Source organism: Bubalus bubalis, chromosome 9, assembly GCF_019923935.1.
Source record: "Bubalus bubalis isolate 160015118507 breed Murrah chromosome 9, NDDB_SH_1, whole genome shotgun sequence".
Lineage (NCBI taxonomy): Eukaryota > Metazoa > Chordata > Mammalia > Artiodactyla > Bovidae > Bubalus > Bubalus bubalis.
Genome location: NC_059165.1, coordinates 10,931,269 through 10,943,383, shown reverse-complemented (window position 1 = coordinate 10,943,383; position 12,115 = coordinate 10,931,269).

The following is a 12,115-nucleotide window of genomic DNA, read 5'->3' as shown; positions in this document are numbered from 1 at the left end:
TATAAAAGAAGAAGAGAAAGAAATAGAGGGGAAAAAAAAGTCACAGAAATTATAAAAAAAAACTATAGGTACAAAATTGATAACATATACCAAAAGGCTAAAATTAAAAATCTAGAGTAGAGTTTGGAATTTCAAAAATACAATGTTAAAGAAAGAAGAGAAAGAAAAAAAAAATACAGTCAAAAAATTATAAAATATATGAAGTTTGCTGAAGAAGAAAAAAAAATAGGGTCTTTTTTTTTTTTTTTTTTGCAAAGTAGTAGGTTATAAAAGTGAAAATTAAAGGACAATAGAGGACTTAAAATTTTTTTTAATTAAAAAAAAAAGAAAGAAAGATTGATCATAAAAATAGTAAAAATATACCTAGGTCTTTCTCTGGTTTTGTTGTGAGTATTGTGGGTTCAGTACATTTTTGGCTAGTTCCTTGGTCCGACTTATATTTCTCAAAATCTATAGGCCCCTTCCTATGTAGTCCGTAGTAACCACAGCGTTTTAATCTATGGCCTGTAGCTTCCAAGGCATTTCCCTCTGTTATAGCTTCTTCTGTTTGCTGGTCTCTTCAGTGTCTGGTTTCCGCTCTGACACAAAGGGGACGGTGGAGGACACTTTTTTTTTTTTTTTTTTTTTAGGCTCACTTGTTCAGTCGCGCTGTGCGGAGGGAAGGAGGGATGCTGCAAACAAATAACACTGGCGTGCGCTCGCAATGCCTCAGCCACACTGGGCCTACCCCCGCTCAAGGCGCGTGTAGCCTCCCTGCCCACACTGCTCGGGCTCTAGGGCTCTAGGTTGTTCCGCCGGGAACAATCAGAGGCCGGCCCTGGGCTGAGCTCCCAGGTCTAAGCCGATCAGGTTCAGGCACTTGGGTAGTCCTAAGAGGCGCAGACTCGGTTGGCCTGCGTTTTGTGCTCTTCCCAGATCCAAGCAGCTCAGGTGATGAGGTGTTTGGCGAGCGCCAATGCTGCGACTTATCGCCTCCCCGCCACTCGGTTATCTGGGTGTAAAACCGGCGCACCTTCTCAGGCAGATGTTGACCATCCAGACCCCCAAGAAGTTTTAGTTAGCAAAGAAGCCTGCTTACAGTTTTATAGATAGTGTCTCTCTGGGGCTGCGATTGCCCCCTTCCGGCTCTGGCTGCCTGTCACCGGAGGGGGAAGGTCTGCAGCCGGCTATCTCTGTTCGGTCCTTTGTTCTGTGCACGGGCCTGGCAGTGTCTTAGGTTAGGGCTGGCTTTTCGCGTGGTAGATATCCCACAGTCTGGTTTGCTAGCCCAAATTATTTCACTCAGATAGCGCTCAGGACATTAGGGGCAGATTCTTACTCTAAGCAACGCGGCCCGCGCGGCGCTTCCCTGCCCAGCCCCCGCTTGCTACTGGCACGTGCAGGCATCTGCGCTGCTTCTCTGCTGGGGGAGTTACCATAGGGCTCGCAATCTGTGATTTTAATTGTTTATTTATTTTTTTCTCCCTGTTATGTTGCCCTCTGTGCTTCCAAAGCTCGGCACAGATTCAGCAGTGAGAAGGTTTCCTGGTGTTTGGAAACTTCTCTCCTTTTAAGACTCCCTTCCCGGGATGGAACTCCATCTCTCCCTCTTTTGTCTCTTTTTTTGTCTTTTATATTTTTTCCTACCTCCTTTCGAAGAGTTGGGTTGCTTTTCTGGGTGCCTGATGTCCTCTGCCGGTATTCAGAAGTTGTTTTGTGGAATTTACTCGACGTTTAAATGCTCTTTTGATGAATTTGTTGGGGGGAAAGTGTTCTCCCCATCCTACTCCTCCGTCATCTTGGCTCCTCCTCCTCCTTTCCCAATTTTGAACCAGTCTGTTGTTCCATATCTCTTTTAAGGATTTTCCAGAGTTTGTGTCATAGAGATACTTATTATTTAATTCTCAGATTCTATTCTTAACAGTAATGGGAATAAAATGATATTCTGTTAGTATTGAAATAGATAACCTGCCATAAAACTTGTTTCAATCATCCTAAAATGCTTTCCAGTAAAGCATTTGAGCATGTATTTTCAGTCATTGTTTACATTCAACTACACCTAATATCAACCAAATGAAATGAAATCCTAGCCACAAATTCTAAGGGCCTTGCTGAATGTAGTTTAGAAACAGACAGAGAAACAAGACATACACAGACGGAACCTATTTTGACAAGTGTGTCAGTTACACTTTGCCACATAAGAAGCCACCTCAAATCCCGTAGCTTGAAACATCATGCTGTTTTTCATGAATATTTGGTCTGAGAGGGTAATTCCTGTGCTGTTTTAACTGTGCACCTTCATGCTGCATCTAGCTGAGAAGATAGCCCAGGTTGGGTTCATCTGCAATGGTTAGAATACCTGGGCTTCTCTCTAGGTATCTTTGATCCTCAAGGTGACTAGATCAGGCTGAGATTCCTCACATGTGATACATACTCTACAAGAGAGTACAAGGTCTAATGACTGGCTCAGAAGATGCACAGAACAGAAATGTTCCATTTCTGACACATTCATTAATCAAAGCAAGACCAAAGGCCATATTCAAAGGGGTAGAGAAACAGAATCCATCTCCCAATGGAAAGAGCATCAGTGGTGTTCTGAACTAGAGATTTCAAACTAGGGCATAACTGTAATAATATATTTGCTTTACAGCATGAATGTAAATGCACTCTCTGTATTTCAAACTGGATTTTTATGAGATAAATTTTTCAATATATGCTACGCAATTTCTCCTCTATGTATTTCTCTCAATTGTGAGATGTCTTCAAGACTTAAGCTTAGCCCTTTGTATATTCTCCTCCCTTTTTAACTTCTTTGGTGACCTTTTCCATACTAACTCTCCTTGGAAAACTATAATGATAAACTACAAATACATTTTACAATGTAGGTTAAGTTACTACATCAAACCCTAAACATCTAAATTTAGATTTTTCTTAGAATTCCTAACCCACGACAGTGCTAACTCTCTTTTTCAGGTTCACTTTCTCAATTAATAACTGAGAATAGTAGTCATAAGTGTTATTAGCAAATGAGCACTTTTCTTAAAATCTTACATATAATTTCAATAAGTAAAAATATAAACATGACTATTAGTATAGATTTATTATTAAAATAATATTTATAACATGTATTATCATTTCAACCAGTAAGAAAATTGAAGCTGTTTAGACTTAAAAAGTTGAACTCAAAGATCACTAAATGATGGTTGCTACTGTACATTAGGGGCTTCCCAACTGGTGCTAGCGGTAAAGAACCCACCCTCCACTGCAGGAGATGTACGAAAGGCACGTTCAATCCATGGGTCAAGAAAGGCCACTGGAGGAGGGCATGGCAACCCACTCCAATATTATTGCCTGGAGAATCCCATGGACAGAGGAACCTGGCAGGCTACAATTCATAGGGTCACAAAGAGTCAGACATAACTAAAGCAACTTAGCATGTATGCACGCACTACACATTAGCCTACCATCTAATGTCTTTCTTGTTTGTTCTGATTGCATAAATATATATAAAATGTCTGATTCTAACAGATAAGCAGTTACAACTGCTAACTTAAAATTTCAAGATATTCTTTAACCTTAAATAATGCTTACACAGTTCAGTTCAGTCACGCAGTCGTGTCCGACTCTTTGCGACCCCATGAACCGCAGCACACCAGGCCTCCCTGTCCATCAACTCCTGGAATCCACCCAAACCTATGTCCATTGTGTCAGTGATGCCATCCAATCCTCTCATCCTCTGTCATCCCCTTCTCCTCCTGCCCTCAATCTTTCAACAACATCAGGGTCTTTTCAAATGAGTCAGCTCTCCGCATCAGGTGGCCAAAGTATTGGTGTTTCAGCTTCAACATCAGTCCCTCCAATGAACACCCAAGACTAATCTCCTTTAGGATAGGCTGGTTGGATCTCCTTGCAGTCCAAGGGACTCTCAAGAGTCTTCTCCAATGCTTATATAAAGTATAATAAAAAAAAGTGTGCTTCAAACTTGACCACTATCAATAATAAAATTGCTGGCACTCCTTATATAAATTTGAAGGGTAAGCAATACCCCAAAGTTATAATAACATAGAAATATCAGGAAGACAGTTTCAGATCTTGATTGGTTGAATCTGTGGTGTGAAACCTACAGATGTAGAGGACCAACTATGTTCAATGTATAACACCATCTTATTTAAGAGACAGGCACGTCCTCGAATTTTAGTGGCAGGAGACTCCTGGAAACAATCCCCTGTGTATCCCAATGGACAGCTGTGTTTCCATGGCATACTAGCATTCATTTAGTGTTGATAATGATTTTTCCCTAACATAGATGATCCTGAGTGTTGATTTGAAATCATTCCACTAACTTGCCTAGAAGCAATAATCTGAACAAGTAGCTGAGAAAATAGTCCTTTCTTCTCATATTGTGCTACCACAATACAAGTCACAGTGTGCCACGTGACAGATGGCTTTAATAGTATAGCTCTTTCAGTCTAAACATGTGGGCACACACGGGTCTATATGCACACAGAGCAAATACCCTTTCCTAACTTTAGGTTCCCACCTTCCCGTTATAATATTTTTCAGACTTCTCACACATAAACACTGGATAAATCAAGATACATCCTGAAACCCTTTTGTAAAAAAAATAAAATAAACCAAAACCTCAATTAGATAGAATCCAGAGACAAGAAGAGGAGGTATCATATCCCGCAATGATAGCAGAGTCCAACAGGAAAAAGAAATACTCCTCTCCTTTCCTGGCAGGATTTAACCAATGTAAAACCTTGAACTCTGTTAACTGTAACCCTTCCAACTTCCTTTTCTTCTCCATAATAGTGTTCTCCTTTCTGTGCTGTGTGGAGACTTGCCTGTGGCTCAACATGGTTGCAGACCTTGAACTTTAATTCTCTGCTGATCCTGAATAAATACATATTTTCTGGAGAAATACTAGGCTGTCTGTTCAGGTAAACATTTCTATGGCCTGTAGAGGAACCAGAAAAGACCCCTGAGAGCTCTGAGCCTAGGGAGCAAACAGGTGCAGTTCCCATGATTGATTCCATTGTCACTCAGTACTTTTCTCACTGACCCTGCAGCTTGAAGGTATATATTTCTCCTGGATTCAAGCTCACTTCCTCTTTGATTTTGAAACTCTTTAGGCTTCATTTGGGATCAATTTTAAGGTTTCATCTTTCAGGTTAAGGTCTTATTCTGTATTCAAGTCCCCATTTGGCACGTCAGTCTGACCTTGGGATCACTGTTTCAACCAAAGCTGGCTGAAAAAGCACTGACCTGTTCTTTCCAGAACAGGGGCTGCTTTGCTGAAGCAGTGAAGCATGTGGCAGCTCAGCTCTGCACCCATTCCCTTGGAATAGGAGCTGTTCTCTGTAAACTGGCTGGAAAAGCCTTTGTCTTGGCTATTACCTTAGAATTAGCTAGTATTAGCTTGCAAGCTGCGTGAGTTGAGCTATTTGAACTGCTTGGAAATTGCTCTTTAGAGAAAAACCTCTGAGAAGTGGGATCCCACTTATTTAAGTTTGTGAGGATACCCACAATACAACCTATTTTATGTTTAAAAACCACTGTCCTTCCTCATGTGCATTTGCAATAAAATGGACCAACCTGACCAAGACACATTTAGAATATCAATGGCCATTATGCGAAACTGAAATCCCCAAACTTAATTTCCTTAAAACTAAATCATAGTAAACAACTCAAAACTTTCCAAAATTGACTGGTATGCCTATTTTGATTAGTACTTTGAGGCTGCCAAAAGTTACCAGGAGTCTAAAATTACCTCTTTGAAAAGTAAGATTTTAAGATCAACTGAGAAAAACAAACTATTTAAAATTTAGGATAAAGCGGCCCTTGAAGACTCAGGTTCTTCTTCCTTGGCTTTTTAGTCTCAAGCTCTACCTCTGGTGCCATCTTGTCTCTCTCCTAAGGCTCCCTGTGGTTAGATTTCATCTTTGGCGCCATCCGGGGAGGGAGGAAGGAGGAGGGTTCAGGATGGGGAGCACATGTATACCTGTGGCGGATTCGTTTTGATGTTTGGCAAAACTAATACAGTGTTTCAGGTTCAAAAATAAAATAAAATTAAAAAAAAAAAAACAAAAAAACAAAACTCCTATGTCTCCTCTATACCAGCAGGTCACCATACAAATTACTTGCTGAAATTCCCCTTTTTGGTTAAAATTCTGCCCAATACCTTTTCCTATAAATTTTCCAGAACCTGTTACTTTAAAGTAAGCCTTCCAGGGATCCAGATGCTAAACCCTTAATTTCTTATCTGTCCTGGGCTAAAGCTGAACTGTGAACCACAGTCAAAGACTTTCCCAAAGTAATTAAAGCTCCTCACAGATTTGCTAAGGAATTTAATGTAGTCATTGAAATGTATCAACCTGGTTTCTCTGACTCAAATCAGCTAGATCATATGCTTATCGATGAAGACCATGCCCAGCACTGGGTGAGAAATGTTAATTAGGAAAATCCTGAAAGGTTTCTGGTATCACAAATGAGAGGCAAGCCCACTAATTTATTATGTAATTAGACTCAGGCAATCCTAAGTGACATCTTTGAGTAATTCCTAGAGCGTTTCCAAAGACCACTGATTGGAACAAAATTTCAACTTGAGCACAAAAACTTGATATCTGTTCATGACTACAACAACTAATATCAGTTCAGTTCAGTTCAGGTGCTCAGTCGTGTCCTACTCTTTGTAACCCCATGGACTGCAGCACGCCAGGCCTCCCTGTCCATCACCAACTCCTAGAGTTACCCAAACCCATGTCCATTGAGTCGGTGATGTCCTGCAACCATATCATCTTCTGTTGTCCCCTTCTCTTCCTGCCCTCAATCTTTCCCAGCATCAGGGTCTTTTCAAATGAGTCAGTTCTTCACATTAGGTGGCCAAAGTATTGGCGCTTCAGCTTCAATATCAGACCTTCTAATGAACACCCAGGACTGATCTTTAGGATGGACTGGTTGGATCCTCTTGCAGTCCAAGGGACTCTCAAGAGTGTTCTCCAACACTCTTGAGTTGGAGAACAGTTCAAAAGCATACATTCTTCAGTGCTCAGCTTTCTTTATAGTCCAACTCTCACACGCATACATGACTGCTGGAAAAACCATAGCCTTGACTAGATGAACCTTTGTTGGCAAAGTAACGTCTCTGCTTTTTAATATGTTGTCTAGGTTGGTCATAACTTTCCTTTCAAGGTGGAAGTGTCTTTTAATTTCATGGCTGCAATCAACATCTGCAGTGATTTTGGAGCACCCCAAAAAAGTCTGCTGCTGTTTCCACTGTTCCCCCATCTAACAACTAATGTCAGATTATTTTTAAATTCTGGACTTTTCCTCAGATGTTGATTCCACCCAGGTAGCTTTTAATTCTACGTATACTAATGGACTGAATCAGAACCTTTCCCTTCTGGAAAAAAAAACTGGGATGGAATGGAAAACTATGTCCCCTCCAGACGTAGCTCATTGGGCAAACCAGCTCTTTCCAACACTAGATGAGTCACCTAAAAAGAATAATGCCAAAATTCTTCATCTTCGACTCCAACAAATGAATCCTCCTAAGTGAAAATAAAACCCCCTGACTTTCTGTTACTAATGCAAAGAGCTAAGGCAATGGCACCCCACTCCAGTACTCTTGCCTGGAAAATCCCATGAGCAGAGGAGCCTGGTAGGCTGCCATCCATGGGGTCTCGAAGAGTCGGACACGACTGAGCGACTTCCCTTTCACTTTTCCCTTTCATGCATTGGAGAAGGAAATGGCAACCCACTCCAGTGTTCTTGCCTGGAGAATCCCAGGGACGGGGGAGCCTGGTGGGCTGCCATCTATGGGGTCGCACAGAGTCGGACACGAATGAAGTGACTTAGCAGCAGCAGGCTATTGGAAAAGAGATTGTTACAAATTTAAGCATTTTACGTGACTTCAGCCTTATAATCAGGCTTTCCAATGTTCTTCCAACTCTTAGTATTGGGTGGTCCTAGGAAGTAACAGAGCTCTTCCCAATTATCGCTCTTAACCAACATTTCTTCAGATTGAGGATGATTCTCTTCTGGTCCTAATGGACACCAGAGCCACACTCTCAGTGCTCAATGCCACTACCAAAAGGTAGTGATACATGTTAAAGCAGCTCAGATAGTGAGACTCTCCAAAGAACTTCAGGTGGTTTCTTTACATGGACAGATTCCTTTTTCTTTAGCCCCTCTGATAAATGCACACCCTTTTCTCCTTGGTTTATCTGCTGTTATCCATCTATTAGGCTGAGACACCTTAAAGAAGTATCATGCTGGAATTTCTTCCTCCCAAAATTGGGGAAATAAGTCTAGAGTTTGACATTAATCATCAAAGTAATGAATTTTGAATGAATTAAGTGAAACTTTGATTTTTTTTATAAACACTCATCATTTATCCCTATCAAATCCATTCTCATCTCCCTTGTGAACAAAATCTCCAACTGATACTATTGCTGTTTAGTTGCTGAGTCCTATCCTACTCTTTTGCAACCCCATGGACTGCAGCCCTCCAGGCTCCTCTGACCATGGGATTTCCCAGACAAGAAGACTGGAGTGGGCTGCCATTTCCTTCTCCAGGGGATCTTCTGTACCAAGGATTGGTTTGGTGAAACACAAAGTGTATCTCCCATCAAGATTCATATAAATCCCAAAAATCTTCTTCCCAGAATTGATACTTATAACTAAAGGTCTTCCCTTTATATTATTGTCTGATGGTTCAGACAGTAAAGAATCCTCCTCCATGGGGTCACAAAGAGTTGGACACAACTGAGCAACTAAGCACATAGTAAAGAAAGGGCTTACCAGGTGGCTCAGTGGTAAAGAATCCACCTGCCAATACAGGAGACACGGATCCAATCCCTGGGTTAGAAAGATCCCCTGGAGCAGAAAATGGTAGCCCACTCCAGTATTCTTGCCTGGAAAATTCCAGAGGAGCCTGGCAGGCTATACAGCCCAAGGGGTCGCAAAGAGTCAGACACAACTCAGCAACTGAGCACAAGCACTAGCATCAGTAAAGAAGCCCTTTGAAGAATAAAACCCATCATAGAATATATAATATAATAAGCCCATCATAGAAGATTACAAAGTTCAAAGACTCATTATCCCTAGTACTAGCCCTTGTAACACTCCCAGTTTACCAGTGAGAACAAGCGGAAGTTTGTCCAGGACCTCTATGCAATCAACAACACTGTTATGCCTTGAAACTATTGTTTCAAATCTTCATATATACTAAAATCCTTTCCCATGCCCATTGGTTGCAAATTATTTACTGTAAATTATTTATGCAGTACATTCTTTAGAATTCCAGTTGATGAAGTTAACTGAACTCAAGATTGCTGGGAGAAACATCACCAACCTCAGATAACTCAGTTATCTTTTTGCCTTCACTTGGGAAGAAAAACAATTCTCCTGGGCTGTAATTCCTCAGGGTTTTACTGAGAGTCCTTTCTATTTCTCACAAATCCTGAAGGTTGAATGGAATGATAAAATGTTCCCTAGGGGTCCTATTTTGTTGCAAGATGTGGATGATTTGCTACTTTGTTCTCCACCTCAAACCTCCTCACAGGAGCCAGCATCTCCTTGCTAAAACCTTTAGCCTTAAAAAGAAAAATCACAGCCTGCCCAAATCCAGGTTTGATATGAGGTCATCTGATATCAGAAAAAGAGCTGATACCTAGATAGATCCAGATAGAGTTCATGATGTCTTCTGTTTCCCAAAATCTAAAACTAAGCACAAACAGAAAGTTTTCTTGAGCTAACTGCTCGTTGCAGAAACTGAACTCCAAATTTCTGTCTTATTCCTAAACCTCTATACTTTTTACTAAACTATAACACCCGATCCCGTTTTATGAGGAAAATTAAACAACAAGGCTTTCAAGACCTTAAAGGAGAGTTTGATAAGGAATCAGAGATCAAATTGCCAACATATGTTGGATCATAGAAAAAGCAAGAGAATTCCAGAAAAACATCTACTTCTGCTTTATTGACTATGATAAAGCCTTTAACTATGTGGATCACAACAAACAGTGGAAAATTCTTAAAGAGATGGAAATGCTAGACCACTTTACTGGCCTCCTGAGAAACCTGTGTGCAGTTCAAGAAGCAATGGTTAGAACCAGAAATGAAACAGTGAACTGGTTCAGAACTAGGAAAGTAGTACATGAAGGCTATTTATTGTCACTCTGCTTATTTAACTTATGTGCAGAGTACACCATGAGGAATGCCAAGCTGGATGAAGCACAAACTGGACTCAAGATTGCTGGGAGAAATATCACCAACCTCAGATATGTAGATGATACCATGCTAAATGGCAGAAAGCAAAGAGGAACTAAAGAGCCTCTTAATGAATGTGAAAGAAGAGAGCAAGAAAGCTAACTTAAAACTCAACATTCAAAAACTAAAATCATGGCCACCTGATGCGAAGAACTGACTCATTGGAAAAGGCCCTGATGCTGAGAAAGACTGATGATAAGAGGAGAAGGGGGCAACAGAGGATGAAGTGGTTGGATGGCATCATCAACTCAATGGACATGAGTTTTAGCATACTCTGGGAGATGGTGAAGGATAGGGAATCCTGACATGCTGCAGTCCTTGGGGTTGCAAAGAGTTGGACAGGACTGAGTGACTTAACAACAACAACAACTTGCCCTTGGACATCCCAATAATCAGATTTCCTTTTTCCTTTTTGTTATATGAAAAGGAAGGGAATAAACTTGGGGTACCCATTCAAAAGCACAGGGACCACTGTTGACCTACTGGATATTACAGCCCCTCCTTGGCTTAGATCCATTAGTTCTTCTGCCCTTTTGGTTAACATCACCAAGAAAATCAAGGGGCTACCGAGGGGTTTCCCTTGTAGCTCAGTTGGTAAAGAATCAGCCTGCAAAGGAGGAGACCCAGGTTTGATTCCCAGGTCCAGAAGATCCCCTGGAGAACGAAATGGCAGCCCACTCCAGTATTCTTGCCTGGAAATTCCCATGGATAGAGGAGCCTGGTGGGCTACCATCCCGTGCAGTTGCAAGAGTTGGACACAACTTAGCTATTTACAAGACAAGACCAAGAAAATCATTACTGGATCTCCTTTAACCATTTTTGTACCCCATACACTAGAAGCTCTCCTGAATTCTCATCACACTCAGTGTTTCTCAGTCAGCAACCTTACCTTCTCTGAAGTCCTTTTGTTAACTGCCTCTCACATAACTCTTGTCCACTGTGAAAATTTTAACCCCACTGTTCTTCTCTCCTCCATCACCAGTGAAGTCTCTTGTGACTGACTAACAGCTATGGACCACCTCCTGACTCCTTGTGACGATCTATGGAAAATTCTTCTGGATAACTTTGACTTCTCATGGTTCAGTAATGGTTCTTACTTAAAAGGTGACAACCACAAATATTGTGCTGGCTATTTAACTGTAACTTCTTTTGATGTTGAGGCAGCATCTTTACCTATTGGCTCAGACGGTAAAGCATGTGCCTGCAGTGTGGGAGACCCAGGTTTGATCCCTGGGTTGGGAAGATCCCCTGGAGAAGGAAATGGCAATCCACTCCAGTACTCTTGCCTGGAAAATTCCATGGACTGAGGAGCCTGGTTGGCTACAGTCCATGGGATCGCAAAGAGTCGGACACGACTGAGTGACTTCACTTTCACTACCACCCAAGAGGATGAAATATATGCTTTTACATGGGCTGGTACTTTGTACGTGTGTTGCTGAGTCGTGTCTGACTCTGCAAACCCATAGACTGTAGCCCACCAGGCCCCTCTGTCCATGGGATTCTTCAGGCCAGAACACTGGAGTGGGTTGCCATTTCCTTCTCCAAAAGGAACCATAGAAAGAAAGAAAGTGAAGTCGCTCATTCGTGTCCAGCTCTTTGCAACCCCATAGACTGTAGCCTACCAGGCTCCTCCATCCATTGGATTCTCCAGGCAAGAGTACTGGAGTGGGTTGCCATTTCCTTCTCCAGGCTGGTACTTTAGCCAAGGGCAAATAGCCAATATTTATTCTAGTAGTAAATATGCTTTCAGAGTGGCTCATAATTTTGGAATGCTGTGGAAGCAAGGTGCTTCTGCTGCGGAGAAGAAGCCAATTCTGACTCCATGTTGGAACTGTTCCTTTAACTTGCTTTTGGTTGCTTG